The 18,463-nt window shown below is 35.7% G+C and overlaps 2 long non-coding RNA genes across 2 annotated transcripts in view; one reads left to right on the forward strand and one right to left on the reverse strand.

Moving 5' to 3' along the window:
* The window catches only part of LOC123380449, a 79,151-nt gene extending 76,890 nt beyond the window's left edge, over nucleotides 1-2,261 (forward strand). Inside the window, exon 4 of the long non-coding RNA XR_006586213.1 lies at nucleotides 1,905-2,261. This is a non-coding gene — a long non-coding RNA (uncharacterized LOC123380449). The remainder of the gene's footprint in view (nucleotides 1-1,904) is intronic.
* Nucleotides 1-18,463, reverse strand: part of LOC111556600 — a 39,107-nt gene that overhangs the window by 860 nt on the left and 19,784 nt on the right. Inside the window, exon 2 of the long non-coding RNA XR_002736181.2 lies at nucleotides 779-853. This is a non-coding gene — a long non-coding RNA (uncharacterized LOC111556600). The remainder of the gene's footprint in view (nucleotides 1-778; nucleotides 854-18,463) is intronic.

Raw genomic sequence — 18,463 nt, forward strand, 5'->3', positions numbered from 1 at the left:
AACTTTTATTAGAGAAAACAAACTGGAGGCTGGTTTTGGTCCGAGGGCTGTAGCTTGCTGACCGTGTGTTGGAAATACACATGGGAAGCCTATATACTTAGACTCAACTGTGGAGGGTTTAGGGAGGCTTTCCAGAAAAAAGTTTAAATCAGTAGTTCTCAAAATGTTAGCATGAGCATGCTCATCAGAGTCAGCTGGAGGACTTGTTAAAATACTTCTGAGTAGCACCCCAGAGTGTCTGAGTCCATAGGTTTGGGGTGGGACCTGAAAATGTGTATTTCTAATAAGACCCAGGTGATACTGATGCTTCTGGGATAATTTTTAAATAATACAGATGTCAAAATTGAAAGGCTATATTTGACTGAATGTTTTTAAAAGTTTTTTTTTAATTTTTTTTTAACGTTTATTTATTTTTGAGACAGAGAGCATGAATGGGGGAGGGTCAGAGAGAGGGAGACACAGAATCTGAAACAGGCTCAGGCTCTGAGCTATGAACACGGAGCCCAACATGGGGCTCGAACTCACAAACCGTGAGATCATGACCTGAGCCGAAGTCGGACGCTTAACCAACTGAGCCACTCAGGCGCCCCAGTTTTTAAAAGTTTAACTATAGTGATTTATTAAGGGGGTGAGAATGTATGTGTGTATCGTATACTTGACATCAAATGATTGGTGAGTTTGCCATACAAACTTACAATGTACTAAGTGCTGTTAAGAGTCTTGTGCTTATTTTCTTCAGACACTCATCACAATGTCTAATTTTCTGGTTTATACTTACATTTTTTTTTTCCCTTTTCTATCTCCACACTCAGACTCGAAGCTGCCAGCACATCTTCCGGGATCTAGTTCAATGCTTGCATAGGACAGGTGTTTAGGAAAAAAAGTAGAAGGATGAATAAATGAATGAAATGATTTCAAGATGTCACTAAGTAGATTAAAAACTTGAAAAATAATTTCAGTTAGATGATATATTGTAATCATTGTTATAACAATAAAGTATTAGAAAAATTTTAACAGAGCATTTTATAAGTATATAGTAGCTCAAACACAAAATAGTCGCCATGAATAAGAGAAAATTTTGACCAAAAAAGGGGGCTTTCTAATTTTAATTTTTATATTTTTAGAAGAGAAGGTCTGTTAGTTGTAAAACAGCTAACTCGTATTTGGATTTTCCCCCATAATTCATAACTGATTTTATGAACACTTATTCTATGTCCGTCTCAAAGAAAACAAAAGGTGTGCAAAGGGCAAAGTAAATAAGGTCAGGATGATATATGAAGAAGCAAAATAAACAGTATAAAGAAATAACATTCCTTTAACAACCCTTCACTAATAATGTGTCAGCAAGTGTGAGATCATCTTTAACTGGCAGCTCAACAGAAATAGATCATTTCAGTAAGGAAGGAAGTCTTAGTAAATTCAACACACCTATCAACAATTGCTTAACTATGTCAGAACACTAAAAGCTGCATAAAATAAATACATAATTAAAAACTACGACATGAAAATTAAAATGCAAGTCTTTCAAACTGGCTTTGGACTGAATCTTCAATCAGATGTAGCAAACTGAATTTTTAATAAGCTATCCTATTTTATTTTTCAAAGTAAAGGATTTGTCTTTAAATGGAAGAAGTGTTCTCAGTCTCCTGAGAAGTAGGCTCTTTTTGAGGGGAGGGGAAAGTTATTTCCGTGCTGAGCACTTCAAAATACATAGTAACAAAAATTGTCTTAGGTGTGAACTATGTATGAATTTCATTTCTTTTTGCCGCATATGTCCATACACTCTATTGGCCCTTATATATCTATGAGAAAAAGAGAGGAACTGTAATTCTGTCAACCATTAAATAAATACTACTTATAATGATATTCACACAAACAGGATGTATTCTTGTTTTTTATCATAGTATAATCATAAGTCTCTGAGGAAGATCTGAAAAGATCGGGTTCCTCATTATGAAACTCTTCAGCGGGAAAACCTTCTCCAAAATCCCCAGTGATCTTATACATGTTCTACATGAAGAAGTCACCATTTAGATGCCGGCCATTACCCATCTCGTTGAAAGCCAAGAGGATTACAAGACCACTAATTAAGTAAAATGACTTCTGCCCATTTCCCCACCCCTGATCCTAGAAAAAGGCAAGAGAGAAATGAAAAAGTTGATTATGTCCTTCTTCACATGGAGACCCTCAGACTGAGGGTTAGCCATTATTATGCAAAGGGAAGAATAGGTGCTTAAAATGTTCACATGATTTAAACTGTGCTGGACTGGACTGGATTTTCTTTTTTTTTTTTTTTTTTACCCAAAAGTGACCAGAAATTTATGGGATTGCCCAAAACAAGAAAGGGAAATTCTGTAACGGCATGTTTGATGGTAAAAGTTAGAATTTTTTTTAAATGTTGTAAATGTCATCATCTAATTGCAAATATTTAGCAAATTACTTACATGTGCAGATTTATTATACTAGCCAGAATAATTCATTTTATCTAGTCCAATAATGCTTCTCTGATGGTAGCATCTAAAGATGTTTTGGTCAAGAAGCAGATTAATTTCCCTTAATGCAAACTCAGAAGTTTAGTGTTATTTCCCTACCTTGATCTTGACTTCATCCTTCATAGATTTAACTAAAATCTTTTCAACCTAATTCGTGGTTAAGCCTTTAACATCTCTTAGAATTTAGTTATGTACTCTCATTTGTCTTGAGTTTATTCTTTCAAGTTTGAGTTATTCAAGTAAATAAGTCAATTTTAACATTATCCATTGTCTTCATGATTTTTTTTGTTTGTTTTTACTCTTAGGTGATTACTACTCCAAGATTTTATCTTCTCTAACTCAAAGTCTTATATTTTAAGCTATTGTCACACAAGGCTCCAGGCTTTACGATTGTATTTGAATTAAATCTGTCAAAGCCAACACTAATTTTTGGCAGCTACAGAGGAGAGCTATTCAAAATGTTCTTTTAAACCAGAGAACCCACACATTGTGTTGAATTGATTACAGGATGGTGGAGTTCATTTATAGAGCGGTAAGTTAATTTTCCTAAGGCTAATAAATTCATTTACTGCATAAGTAACTAAATTCAATTTTCTATAAAAAGAAATATTGACTAAGTAAGCAAATACAATAACATATACCAAACATATTTTATGAGGTTACTGATTATCACAAACTTCATATATAAATATTATGTTTCTGGGTGATTGACCAAAAAGTTCATAAATAGTTGAATATCTTGGGCTGTTCTCTCCTCAAAAAACAAAAGAGAGAAGCTCATGTAATCATGATAAGAAATGGAGTATGTATAGATTTTTACTTAAGTAACTGATTCCTACTTGGCTATATTCCAACACAACTCCTAATTGTAGAACTAATATAATCAAGGAAAGTAAATATTTTCTTGCTGTCTTTATGTTGCTTAGAAGGGCAGTTTCACATGTCACTTAAGTACCTATGAGAAGAAAATAAGTCAAAATTATTTTCTTCACTAGGTCTGCTATCCAATTCAAATATAAGATTTCTTTTATAACTAAGGTCCATCAAATTAAAGCTTATAATTTCTGATCTCTACTAATAAAAGTTGCCTGTGCTTTATCTAAATTGTCCTCAACCATGTTATAGTATTTCTGAGGCTGAGAACCAGAAACTTCAAATGTAGCGATTTCAGCAGCTTAGAGCAATGTAGGATAAGGGTTTTTTTGTTTCATTTTCAATATCTTTCTTAGTGAGAGCAAATATTTCTTTCTTTCTTTCCTTTTTTCTTCCTTCCTTCCTTCCTTCCTTCCTTCCTTCCTTCCTTCCTTTTCTTTTTTTGAGATAGAGAGCGAGTCAGGGAAAGGGGCAGATGGGGAAAGAGAAAAAGAGAGATCATCTTAAGCAGGCTCCACACATGGAGCCTGATGAAGGACTCCATTTCAACATTGCAACATCATGACCTGAGCCAAAATCAAAGGGTGGGATGCTTAACTTGGGAGCCACCAAGACCAAAGACCCGAGACCAAATATTTCTTGATCCTGTTTGGACACAGATCATATTGAGAAAATATCATTAGCAAGTAGCCTTTTAGGAATGTAGATTCTTTCCTCTGTTGCAAAGAAAAGCCTAAAGTCACAAATTCAGTGTTTTTGAAAATAGTTTACTATATGCAGAGAAGCATTCTGAGGATTCAAAGAGGAACAAGCTAAGAGCCTGCGTTCAAGATGTTCAGAGCTGCATGTACAAGGTGTTTTACAAATGTACTGCATCATTAAAATAAGGAGTGTGTTACAAAGCCACTGTGCAAGTACCAGTGAAGCAGGCCTCTTTAAAAATATATTAATGATTCTTTAATTAAATTTGGGATGCTTTTAAAAAATGATGGAATACCAAACAGAGGCCTGAAGAATCCTGATCCTGTATTTTCAATTTTGAAGGCCTGCTAAGGGATCAGTAATTATTGGAGGCACTTAATAAATGTTAATTATTTGTTATGAGTGTCAAAACATTAGGATCCAGTGAAAAATATGAGCTATTTGGTAAGCCTCAGTCAACACAAACTTTCCATTAACCAAAATACCTTAGCCTAAACCACCCCAGGGGAACTGGAGATTTATCATACTGTCAGGAAACTTACATTCTAAAAATAGATGTTTGATTTTGAGGAAGCATGGGCTATATAGAATAATCTTAGAATCAGATGTATTAATATATATATTTCTCAAATCTGTTCCTTGTTGAGATTAATTTTTCTAGAAAAACCAGGGATTGAGTGTTTCTCTTTACATTTGGTAAAGTATTGCTTTCGTATTTCTTCATTACATTTTCCAGGCTAAAATAAATATCTGGTTTTTTAATGCCTCTTTTCAAATTCATTTTGTGAACATCTATTCCCAGTGTTCTGTTCAATTCCCAATATTTAAACCACAGCTGAAATCAAAAGCCTCAGTCTTCTCAGCCATGTTGCGGAATTAATCTACCATTTGTCACTCTTCCTGCCCTTAGCTTCTCCACACACTTCATTGTCTCACACACTCATTCACTGAGAACAAAGAGAACATTTGTAAACCAACTGTACAGTTAGTACATGAGTAACAAATGAAAGGATAGGTGGGTAAAACATAGTAAGCAGGAGGATAGGAGAAGAAAAAACAAACAAAAAAATGCAGAGATAAAATGAGGGAGGGAGAGGCACTGAGAGAGTTGTTCACCAAGCTACCACAGAATATATGCTAATGATATCTAGTCTTTCCATTAACCATTTGAGGAGGAGCCTTTATTAGGTTAGCTTTAAGCCTCAAAGCACTTCATGCATTCTAATACGTTTAACAGGTACTTAATTACTATAAAAAAAAAACCTTGCATTTCTTTCCAAATCCAAATGTGATTGTGGATATAACTATGAAATGAATTAAGTACATACTATTATACCGTGACATGTACAATTGATCTTTAAGGAATGCTGTTACATTTACTACTTGCATAATCGCAGGCTTTGTTCTGGTTATGTGATGGCATGTGAACACAACTTAAGCAAATTGCAGTGGTTATAGGTTTTCCCAGAGTGAATCTATATTTGGTTAAATGTGTTGGAGTATAAGAGTTTTTTTTTTAAGTTTAAACATGTTCTCAATCTGTTTTTAATTTTCTGCCATTTAGTTTTACAAGATGCAGTATTGTAGAAAGTGGTGCCACTCATTTCTAAAATGCCATAAAACCTCTTGTACAATAATTAAGTCAGGCCTCATATAAAATTCATTTTTTTGTTTGTTCCTTTTGTAATAGCAGTTTATGTCCACAGTTTAACCTAAGATAAACCAAACAAATATATTTGTGCCCTACCCATAATAAGACAAAAAAATCAAGGCATCGAAGTGGTTTTTTTGTTGATTTAAATCCCAGTCAGTTAACACACAGCGTAGTAATGGTTTCAGGAGTAGAAGTTAGTGATTCATCCCTTACATATAACACCTAGTGCTCATCCCAACAAGTGCCCTCCTTAATGCCCATCACCCATCTAGCCCATCCCCCCCACCCAACACCCCTCCAGCAACCCTCAGTTTGTTCTCTGTATTTAAGAGTCTCCTATGATTTGTCTCCCTGTCTGTTTTTATCTTATTTTCCTTGTCCTTCCCCTATGTTCTTCTGTTTTGTTTCTTAAATTTCACATATGAGTGAAATCATATGGTATTTAAGACATCCAAGTTTAAAAGAAACTCCTATTTGTTTGAATTATTTGTATGGGAATAAATTAATGCACCTTTTAAGTGTAAATATCTCTTTTAGATCTGTATCTTTCTAGCTTTCTTTTCAAAATGCATACTCAAACATGGTATTTTTTCTATCTGCTAGAACAAAGCAAAGATCAACACAGACATAATAGGTACTAATCTCCTTTCTTTGTATGTGTGCCACTAATAGAAATAGGCTTTCTATTTCATCCTATAGAAATAGGATAAAAACAAAGTATTTTATTGTGAAAGAACTCTAAACTTAGAGTCAGGTGGAAAAAGCCCTAGACCTGCTCCACCCCCAACGCTAGGCACACGTGGGCAAAGTGGTCAGGTGCTCTGAATTAAAGTTCCACCTCAAAGCCAATAAATCCATGACTTTTACATTGTGTTCCAGAGGGGCTGCAGGGATTCTATAAGTATTTTATTCTAGTTATGTGTGTATATAATTGTGGTAAAATACACATAACATAAAATTTCCCATCTTTGGCGTGCCTGGGTGGCTCAGTCGGTTAAGCATCTACTTCAACTCAGGTCATGATCTCATGATTCATGAGTTCAAGCCCCACATCAAGCTCTGTGTTGAGAGCTCAGAGCCTGGAGCCTGCTGGGGATTCTGCATCTCCCTCTCTTTCTTTCTGTCCTTCCCCCACTCATGCTCTGATTCTCTCTCTCTCTCTCTCTCTCTCTCTCTCTCTCTCTCTCTCTCAAAAATAAATAAACATTTTTAAAAAGTTTCCCATCTTAGCTATTTTAAGTGCACGGTGCAGTAGTATTAAGTACATGCACGTTGTTGTGTAATCAATCTCCAGAACATTTCATCTTGCAGTGTCCAAATTCTATATCCTATTAAACTAACTCCCCATTTTCCCCCTCCCCCAGTCCCTGGTAACCACCAATCTGCTTTCTGTTTCTATGAGTATCACTACTCTAGCTACTTCAGATAAATGGAACTATATAGTATTTGTCCTTTGTGACTGGCTTTTTTCACTTAGAATAATGACCTCAAGGCTCATAAACCATGTTGTGGTGTGTGTCAGAATTTCCTTCCTTTTCAGGGTGAATAACATTCCATTGTATGTATATACTACATTTTATTTATCCACTCATCTGTTGATGGACATTTGGGTTGATTCCACCTTTTGACTATCATGAATAACAACACTGTTATAGACATGAGTGTACAAATATCTCTTTAAATATTTAAATATTCAAATATTTCCATTTTTTAAATACTTAAACTAGAAATGAGTAAGTGAACATTAAAATGAACTATAAGCCAAAGTTTTACCTATTTCTGATCTCCGGTATATTAATGTATCTTTGTATAAACTTGGAAAATGATGTTTAGTTTGCTTCTCTGTTTACTTACATACGAATTTTTATATGTAGGTCATTAGCTATAAAGCTTAGGCTGTAATATTGACCTTTTATTTCAATCCCAGCCTGTACATGTCTGCTTACATACAGAGTCCATGCTAAAGCACTCAGACAACATACACAATTAAACATCACTCAATGCTTGGGCATTTCTCTTTGGTCCATATTTGTTAACTCACTTTTGTATCTCTGACAAAATACAGTAAAACCTTGGGTTGCGAGTAGCTTGTTCTGTGAGTGTTCCTCAAGACGAGCAAACATTTTTAATAAATTTTAACCTGATAAACAAGTGGTGTCTTGCAATACAAGTAGTATGTGAGGCCAATGTCAAATGATCACAACTGAGCCCACGGTTCTGTCTCTCTCTCTCGCTCACTTGCTGTGGGATTGTGGATGATCATCCCATGCTTGAATGCTTGGTCCCAGGCTACAGTGTTTGGCAGAAATCAGTGATTTTTCAGAACGTTGGAAGGTGCCCACAACTGGAACTAGTGTATTTTTGGTCACTTCAAAGCACCTATGGACAGTCCTTTGCTTTTTTGTACAAGAGTAAGCTTAGGAATGCTTTGCTTTATTCAAAGTCAGGCTGCCTGCAGATATATACCCTCTCCTCTGCTGCCTTATTGCCAATTTCATTAAATACAGTATATGACAAGAGTTTATTAATACTGTGCTGTAGTCAACATCCATGTGAGCATGTACAATGGCCCCCATGCAGAAATAGATTCCATTGAGCCAATAGATTGCAGTGATTCCATTAGTAATAGTGAAAGTTGTCCTACACAATAACCCTCCTCTCTCTTGTCTCCCTCATACCAGTCATGAAGGTTTTCAAAGGTAAGTGCAGATTAATTTATTTTTCTTTATATTTTATATTTTCTTTATTTTGTATTATATTACAGTATTATAATAATTTTTATATGAACATTTTTGGGTTGTGGAATGAATCATCTGAGTTTCTGTTATTTCATATGGGGAAATTCCCTTTGATATTCAGTACTTTGGATTACAAGGATGTTTCTGGAATGAATTATACTCACAAACCAAGGTTTTACTCTCCCAGCAATTGTTACAAAATGGTGGGAGATCTTTTCAATCATGTAGGCAAAATATCCTTTATCAGCTACTAGTTTTCTCCCTACCTTTGCCAACCTGGTGAAATCCTACCCATCCATCACAACAGTAAAAGTGTCACCTCCTCCAGGAAGCTTCATAGAACTCATTTTCATAACCTCACAGAGCTACTCTGTCATTCTTTTGTTTCTCCACTGTAGTCTATACATTGCCACATGCTTCTTTTAGTCCACCTTTGATGTTTTGATGCTTTTATTTTAATGAATCTAATTTTCCCTCTTCACTGTAAATTTCTTAAGGGCAAAGGCTGTGTCTTTATTCATCTCCATGTCTGTAGCTCATTGTACAATAATCATTCAGTAAAAGATTTATGAGAGAGTCAGCCTTTATGAAGTTAAATTTAAGCCTCAAAGGACTTCATACATTGTAATACACTGAGAAGGTGCTTCATAATAGTCTTAATTACAATCCATGCATGAATAGACAAATGTTAAGGTTCCCTGCCCTTCTAGATAGACTATTTGATGAGTGTCCTAAGGTTCCAAATGATCTGTTTTAAAAAATAGTTACCATTCATAACAACTTACTGTGTGATCCAGGATTTTCTCTGAACAGTACAATCAAAGCAAAATATAGAAATAAAATTGGATATTGTAACTAATATAATTACAACTTGCATGTTCAGATTTTTAGACATTTGTGTTCATCAAAACAGACTATTTTAAATCTAAATTTATAAGATAAATTTATACTAATTAAATTCCAATTTTATCAGTGTTGTACATTAGAATTACACATGTGAACTTATTTGGTCAAACGAGATTCTGTTAATAAAACAATAAGTTTTGAAAAACTTGTGATCGGATGATCTCTGAGGATTCTTCCAGCTCTCACAGTTTATGAGTTAATAGCCCTCCTCACTTCCATCCAGTCTTTACACTCTCATTCATGTTTTATTTAGATAGTCCATGGAAGCCTGTTCCCAAGCTGCAGCACCAAACTATACTAGGCAAGGAAAAACCCCATCCTTGTGGTGAAATCAGAGCATTCCTCAAGGTAGAATTATAAATTCCACTCTGTGTCCCCATAAAGGACATGAGCTTTAATCTTTGACCAAACTACACACAGGCTGTTCCACCTGTGTCTTAAAAGAATGACCTCCAATTATTGAACATGAATGTTTATGGATATCACATGGCTCACTATGTCTGCAAATAAGATTGTAGTGTTGACAAAGTATACTTGGTAATTTCATTTCCAAAGACACACATTAACACCCACTCACTACCAGGTCCTATGAAAGATTCTGGGTGTATCTCTTTCTTTATAGAGAAGTTCTTTAAAAGGAAAAGCTACATATTTATTTCCTTCTCCTTACCTTCCATTCCTTCTTCAACCATCAGGCTTATACTCTGCTACTCCATATAAACCACCATGTAAAAGATTCTCATTACTTTCTAATTGCCAAATTCAATAGACTTCTGTCAATTTTTACCCTATTTTACCTCTGATGCATTTGTCATGTTGCCTGCTTGTTTCTACCTTCACTTCCTTAAATCCATTCTATCTGCCGTTCCTGACTTTTTATATTTTTCATCTTAGAGTTCCTTTTTGTCTATTTACACTTCAAATGTTACATTTCCCAATGTTGTATCCTTTCTTCCCTTCTTTTCTCTCTCTAGATGATTCATCCATATATATAGCTTCAGTAACTCCATATACATGGCTATCAGTTACATGGATAGACCCATGGGTAGATCCCAAATCCACAGTTCTAATCTAGAGATTAGATTTCCCTCGATTCCATGTGCGGCCATTTGTCTCTCCTTGGAAACCCAACATGCACCCCAATCTAAATGTATCTGAAACTGACCTTGTTACCTATCTTCCTGGGGTTATTTCATCCTCCACTTCTTGCCTAAACTATTGCAAAGTCTTCCAATCGATCTGCCTGTTGCCAAATTCCCATCCCTGAGTCTGTCCACTAAGCTTGCCTACTTGAACATACCCACTGACCTTTGTCTCACATTTTCCTTATACAAACCTAGAAGTAGTTTTGCCATTTGGGAAACAGTCTTGAGGCACTAGCCTGCTATTTTCTTGGTGTTAGGCTCCCTGAAATGAATTCCTTTCTTGCTTCACCACCAAATAAAATATATATATATAGATATATATGTAGATATATATATACACATATATATAGGTTTTGTCACTTCCATGCATAAAATTCATTCCTGACTGCATTTACCCACATTATAAAGTCCAAATTCCATCACATGACATTAAAAGCTTTCCTGACCATATCCTTACCTATAATTACAGCTTTATCTTTTGTACTGCCCCACGCAAATTTCCAATTTGCAAATCAACAACCCTATACCCGTTTCCACACTGGTCCAACTGTATAGAATATTTTACATAGCAGTCTGTCAATCTGATGAACTATACATTTTTCCAAATAGCTCAGGAGTTCCTCTCAAATGGAATTTTCCATCACTCTACGTTACATCCAAGCAAACGGAAAAGCACTATCTTTTGTGATTCCACTGTAGTCAATACATGCTCTTATCATGGAACCTATGATTATTAACCCTATTTTTTATGTGTTTCTTTTACCTTTACATATTGTAGGCTTTTTTTTTACTGTAAGCTTCTTAAAGGCAGCACTTGCAGCATTTTTGTCATTTTTATCCCCAACCTGTCACATATTAAGTATGCAATAAGTGATTGACAAAAGCATGATTATATGAATAAATTAATGCAAATGTTTCTTGCCCTCAACCATTTCAAACTCTAATGGGGAAACATACTCAAACATCAAAAACTGTAAGAGTTGCATCTGTAGTGGTTGACTTCTGACTATTATTGTTTGCCTTCTGACTATTATCTCCAGACAGGTCAAGGGAAAACACATACATTCATTGTGAACAGGAAGTGTTTTTCTGTGTCTTTTGCAATTTGTTTATATCATTCCTGTCATTTCCTAGTTCTACTATAGCTATGTAGTTGGTTTTATATATCTCCTAAATATAGCAGCTAAATACAGACATAGATCTGAGCACAATTTTGCAATATAAAATTTGTCAAACTATCCACATAGCAGTTTACATTTTGAGAAGAATGAATTTTATGAGAAATATATGAGACGATACACCTTTTCAAGACAAATGCATTTTTACCAAGACTTGTATTCTCTGGTTAACAAAGGTTATATGAATTAGAACTCATTTAAGGTTGTGGTGGTTTTACCTGTTGACAAATTGTAGAGTGGACAAAATAGGAGGATACAAAAAAAAAAAAAAATAGAAACTGGACCCAGTAGTTGAAATTCTGAATTGTTCTCCAGGAGTTAGTAATTTTTTTCCCATTGGGAGAAGGTCAGGGTGAGAGGTCTGGAGTAGATGGAGAAATGATGAATGTAATGAGGGGAAGAGGTTGAGGAAATTATTCTAGAACCCATGATTTAGGTTTCAAATAAAGATACTTTCTAAAGGAAATGAAATTGGTGATCTCGGTTTGCTCCCTGGCAACTACTATAGCAGAAATGCAATTTGAATGCATCAATGTGTTTCACATATTGGTAATCTCTGTGGAAATGTCTAATGAGCTCCTGTTGGGGCAGTTTTCCATATTATGTTTCAGTGCTAGGGCATGCATTTGTCCGGATGTCTGTAGCATCCTGAGCTGCTCAACAAATTTTAAACATTTTGGAGATAAAAAATAGTTTGGGGCTTTCCCTAAGCACTCCCCAAAGCAGCAAGCTGATAGCAAAAGTGCAGCCCAAAAACCTTAATAATTGAAGCCTGCCTCACCTGAGTACTCGGCATGACAAGCAACTGGCTGACATTTACATGGAAAACCACATATTCCACATGGCTATTGATGAGCTTATTTTCAGAAAGAAATACAGTTGTCATTTAATCAAAATGTAACACATTGGTATGAAATTTGATGAGCTAGCACAAAGTCAACTGTGTTTGATGTCTTGTTTCCAATTAACTTAAAACATTTTTTTTAATTTTCCCTACTTCCTAACAATTCACTTTTAAAAATCCATTCATAAAAATTAAACACAATGTGCTGCATTTAAATATCTATCTTTATCTGCTTCTATTTCCATCCCTTTCTTTTGCAGTCCCTTGCTTCCTTTTTTTTTTTCCTCAATAAAGAAATGAGAAATAAAGAGGGACTGCCATCTACTGGTATATAGGAAACATTTCCGAAATAGTTGAACAGCACCAGGTATTGTAATAGTTTTGCCAAGGACATTGCCAGAGACAAAGAAAAGGCTGCGATGCTTTAAGCTCTTTAAATGAAACCCTGGTTGATATATTCATTTATTCATTCACTCACTAATTTCAACAAATTAAATTTAGAACTTGCAGTATTGCTAAGCACTGAGCTGAATCCATAGAACACAGAGATTTCTAAATCATGGTACTTGATAGAAAAACCATTTCATTTTCTTTCCCTCCTCTGTTCATGTGCTGTCGATAGTATACAAATCTGTTTTTGTAGCATGCACTTGAGTTAATGGATTGAGCCTCTGAGGATAATTTCTGGAAAATATTAAATATTTACAGGCTATGCTGCCAGCAAAAAATCCCAGGAGGACTCCAGAGGCATACAAATCTTATAAATACCTTTTCTTCACTCTTTCAAAATTCAGAGTACTTATTTTAATATATTTAATAATCTCTTTAAATACTACCTTTCACAAAGGAATGAAGAAAAGGTAGAAACGTAGTTCTGTTGCGTATGTTCCTTAATAGGAGGCACAGAATAGGAATATTGGAAGTGTTACAGAAAAAAACCCACAGATATTGATTTCACAACATGAATACTGATCAATACATCAAGAACATTCAGCCTATACCTAGGAAGCTTTCTCTATGCTCCTGACTCCGATCAAGCCAAAACTCACTCAGGCAATGAAAAAGCCTACAATGCATATGATCATAAAACACCAGTAGGAAAAAAAAAGATTATTGAACAAACATCAGAAATTAGAAGCATTTTAGTTGTATACAAGATTATAACTATTCAGTTGTAATTTTGCTATTTTTCTATGAAACCTTGGTTTTCCCATTACACATCAACTTTGAAGACAATCAGATTTTGAAGATGATTCAATGACACTTATGGATGAGCCCCAACTCAGTTTCATCATCATTGCAAATTCAAACTTTTTCAATATCCCTGTACCCACAATACCCATAATTATAACACTCTTAATTCCCTTTGGCAACTAAAATAACACATATCTTTCATTTTCTTCTATAAACCAATCATAGCATAGTGCTTGGCCTGTTGTATTACCCCAGTACACTTATATCAAAGGACTGAATGAATATCATTGAGGTTTTCTTGTGTGTGGATAATCAGAGAGGCTGCAACCAGTGATGTGTCAGTGCTCTGCTCTATTGTTTCCAGAGTCTTACTTAATTTTGCTCTTTTATAAAAATTACAGTGAAATAATTCTTGACTTACAGAAGAGTTGCAAAGATGGTAGAGAGGGTTCTCTCATACCCTTCATTCAGCTTCTCCTTAATGTTACTATCGCATAGAACCAAGGTATAATTATTAAAAGTGAGAATTTAACATCACTACAGTACTATTAGCTGCAAATGTACTTTGGATTTCCCCAGCTTTTCCATGATTGTCCACTTTTTTCGTTGTTCCAAGGTACAAAAATGGACTTAGTTGTTATATCTCTAGCCCCCTCCAGTCCATGACAGTTCCTTGTTTTTCCTTATTTTTCATGACCTTGACACTTCGGAAGAACACTGGTCATAAGCTTTGTTGAATGCCCCTCACTTTGTGTTTGTCTGATGTTTTCTCATAATTACACTGGCATTATAGACTTTTGGAAGTAATACCACAAAGGAAAGGTGTGATTTTCATCACATTAGATCAATGGATCCATGATATCACTGTGTCTTATTATGACAATGTTGACTTTAATCACATGATGAAGTATCTGCCAGTTTCTCCCCTGTAAGTTCTACCTGCTGGAAGGAGGAGGAAGTATCAAAGACTGTTACTCTTTCTCCAGGCTTGGGGCGTTTGCTCACTTCAAGTGCTGATCAGAACTCAGTAATCAGCTGAAAATGAGGGGAATCCTTTTAAGTTTCTAGAGCTTTGTCCTACTATCCACTGCTCTCTTGCCCAGCCTGTTGCACTATAAATTTCTTTCTGCATTCTCAACTCTGTTTTCTCAACTCAGGAAAACTGTGAGGCTCTGTTTGGGTTCCCTCTCCTTGTACTGAGTCCTAGAAATTCTCTTAAGGCAATAAGTTAGATCAATAGTAGGATTGACTCATTTTTTTTCCTTCTCTCAGATGCTGGTTGTTCAATGTCTGAAAACTACTTTTTTGAACATTTTTTTCTTTTTGTTTGTTTGTTTAAGGTGTACAGGTATATCCAGGTCTTTATTCCATGTGGCCAGAAGCAGATGCCTGGTCCAAAGTTTTAAATACCATCTATGTGCTACTGCCACCAAAATTAAAATTTTAGTCCAGAACTCTCCCTTGAAGTACAAACATATCCTATATCCTATTTTATATTTTTCCTTAAATGCTCATTGACATTCCAAACCCAACTTAGCCAAGGCAGAACTCGTGATTCACTGCCCTCCCATCCATTTCTCTCCCCTCTTCCCAATCTCAGTACATATCACCACCAGCCCCCTAGATGTTCAATTCAAAAATCAGGAGTTATCCTTGACTCCTCTCTTCCCCTAACTTCCATATCCAATATATTAGCAATCCCTATTTTTCTATTTTAAATGCGTATCCAATCCAGCCTCTTGTCACTCTCTATACTACAACCGCTCTCAGAATCACTCATCTGAGCCATTGCAGATACCTCCCCTTTCATTGATTATCCAGCAGCCAGAATATTCTTGTAAAACATACATAAGATCATGTTACCTCACTGATAATGAATTTTCAGCAGTTTCCCATTGCAATTAGAAAACATTCCACACACATGACCATGACCTTCAAGGACCTTCTCGTTCTGGATACTGTCTCCATCTCCAACCTCATTTTATACGTCTATTTTCCTCCATTCTAGGCACATAGGCTTCCTTTCTATTCTCAGAACATATCAAGCATCTTCCCACCTCAGAGCTCTTATACTTTTTATTTCTCTTTCCTGGAATGCTCTTTCCCCACCCTTGTGATATGGCTGGGGTTTTTGTTTTGTTTTGTTTTGTTTTGTTTTGTTTCTCCCCGTCATTCAGGTTTCAGCTTTAATGTCACCTTCTTCAGAAAGCGTTCCTTGGCCACTATTTAAAGTTGATCTCCTACCTCCAATTAATTTCTTTCATATCATGGTATTTAGCTCCTTTATAATTCTTTTTTTTTTTAATTTTTTTTAACGTTTATTTATTTTTGAGACAGAGAGAGACAGAGCATGAACGGGGGAGGGTCAGAGAGAGGGAGACACAGAATCCGAAACAGGCCCCAGGCTCCGAGCTGTCAGCACAGAGCCGGACACGGGGCTTGAACTCACGACCGTGAGATCATGACCTGAGCCGAAGTCAGCCGCTCAACCGACTGAGCCACCCAGGCGCCCCTATAATTCTTAAAATAAGTTTTCATTAGCTTTTTTACTTGATTCTTTATTTATCAATGTTTCTTAGATTCCTAGAGAAAAGAAAGTCATCTATCTTTTTCACAACTGTATCTGCGTTGTATGATTTGTATGATACAGTGTCTCATATGTATTACCTGTTCTATAGAATTTCTTGAACAAATGAATAAAGATATAAATACTTTTTTCAGAGATAAGAAGGAGGCTAATGTGATGATCCAGGCAAGATCTGACTTGGTAAGTAAGAATCTAGACAAAGTGTCAGCAAACAATAGTTAGTGTGCTTGTCTCCTATTTTTGTAAATAAAGTCATGTGGAAACACAACCACTCCCATTTTATCATGCATAGTCTGTGGCCATAGTGGCAGTATTTGCAACAGAGACCATATACCCTAGGAAGCCTACAATATTTACCATCTGTCCCTTTATAGAAAATGTTTGCCAACTCCTGATCTAGACATATGTAGAAATATTGGAGATACAGCAGGAAAAGTAGAAAATCTATAGCATTACTCTCAGACCACAACTCTGTGTGTCATGATAATCTACATGCAATTCATCTCCCACTTTGTGGTCTGTTCACTGCATTCTTCCCTATATAACCTAACCCCACAGTTCAGATAACTATTTTTAATAGCATGTATCTCATGCTTCTGAGATCTTGACTATAAATCTCAAAACCTCCTTTACTACTGTAGACATAAAGCCAGGACCTGACTTATACATTCTATAGCTCCTCACAATATTCCAGAACTTTCCAGTTACATTTGCTGATTCAAAAACTACTATCACTCTTGATATTTATTTTGTATGTTGACAGTGTTGCCATTTCACAAAACTTATTAAAATGCATATTGTTTTGTCAGAATTCTATTAAAATGTAATTCCAACCAGAAACAGTGATCCATCTTTCTAGGACCATTAGGTCCTTTTAAATGAGCATTCGATGCATTCAACCTTCCAGACTAGAGCAATACCAGCTAGACCACTAGAAGTGCAATGTATATTTCCAGTGCTTTCCCAAGTTGTTAAAATCAATCCAAAATAAATAAATAAATAAATAAATAAATAAATAAATAAATAAATAAATAAATAAATGATTTTACTCAACTAGCAATGAGTGTTTGTGACAAAAAGTGAAATCATACACTTTTTCTACCTTCCGGCACTCTTATACTTGGAAGCAGGAGGCCATGGAAGACTTCATTCGTCTGCCAGGGAAGTCTCTGATTTTCCCAAGGTTGCTTCGCTTTGTCACCATCCCATCTTTTAGGAAGGGACTTGTCAACTTCATATGACCACAGTTCAGATACATAGTTATTACCACCTAAACACAAATGATGTTATAATGTCACCATTTCCTGATCCAAAATGAAAAGTGAAGGCACCTGGGTGGCTCAATCAGTTAAGTGTCTGACTCTTGATTTTGACTCAGGTCATGATCTTAGGGCTCATAAATTTGAGCACCACACTGGGCTCCACAATGTGGAGGCTGCTTGGTATTCTCTCTCTCTCTCTCTCTCTCTCTCTCTCTGTCTCTCTCTCTATCTCTTCCCCACTCTCTCCCTCCCTCACTCCTTCCCTCCCTCCCTCCCTCCCTCACCTGTGCACGCTTTCTTTCTCTCAATCGATAGATAGATAAAAAGAAAATAAGAAAAGTGATTAAGAGGTCACCAGATCACAAAGAAAAATGCTGAATTTGGGGAAGGGACTATTATGGGCCCATATACCTTACTCCCTTGCTTTGCCCTACTTGGTTATATTCTTGAATATGACGAGTGCATGAATAATTAAGCTACGGATACCAAATATAAGTTTGTCATCACAGGTAACATTGGTCACTACAGGGGAAGATGGGGCTATATTAAGATGATGTGAACACTTCTGTGGGTAACTATCTTAGAAACTTTACATCTATGGAAAAGCAACCAGCATGGTAACTTGAATGCCTTGGAAGACCCCAAGCTCACACTTTAAGCAAAACCAAAACAAAATGAAAACCTGTTTACATACTTTCCATAACCGGCTTTTTCATTACTTAGTACATCCTGCAGCGAAGGCCTAGGACCAATAAAAACCAAAAGGAATCAAAACAATCTTAAAACATAACCACGTTATTTACAGAGTGCAAAGTTTAATATTCAAGATTAACTCAGATTAACCTGGTAACATCTAAAAAGTACGTAAATATGTAAATAAAATTATAT

The sequence above is a fragment of the Felis catus genome, chromosome D1, assembly GCF_018350175.1.
Source record: "Felis catus isolate Fca126 chromosome D1, F.catus_Fca126_mat1.0, whole genome shotgun sequence".
In the NCBI taxonomy this organism is placed as follows: domain Eukaryota; kingdom Metazoa; phylum Chordata; class Mammalia; order Carnivora; family Felidae; genus Felis; species Felis catus.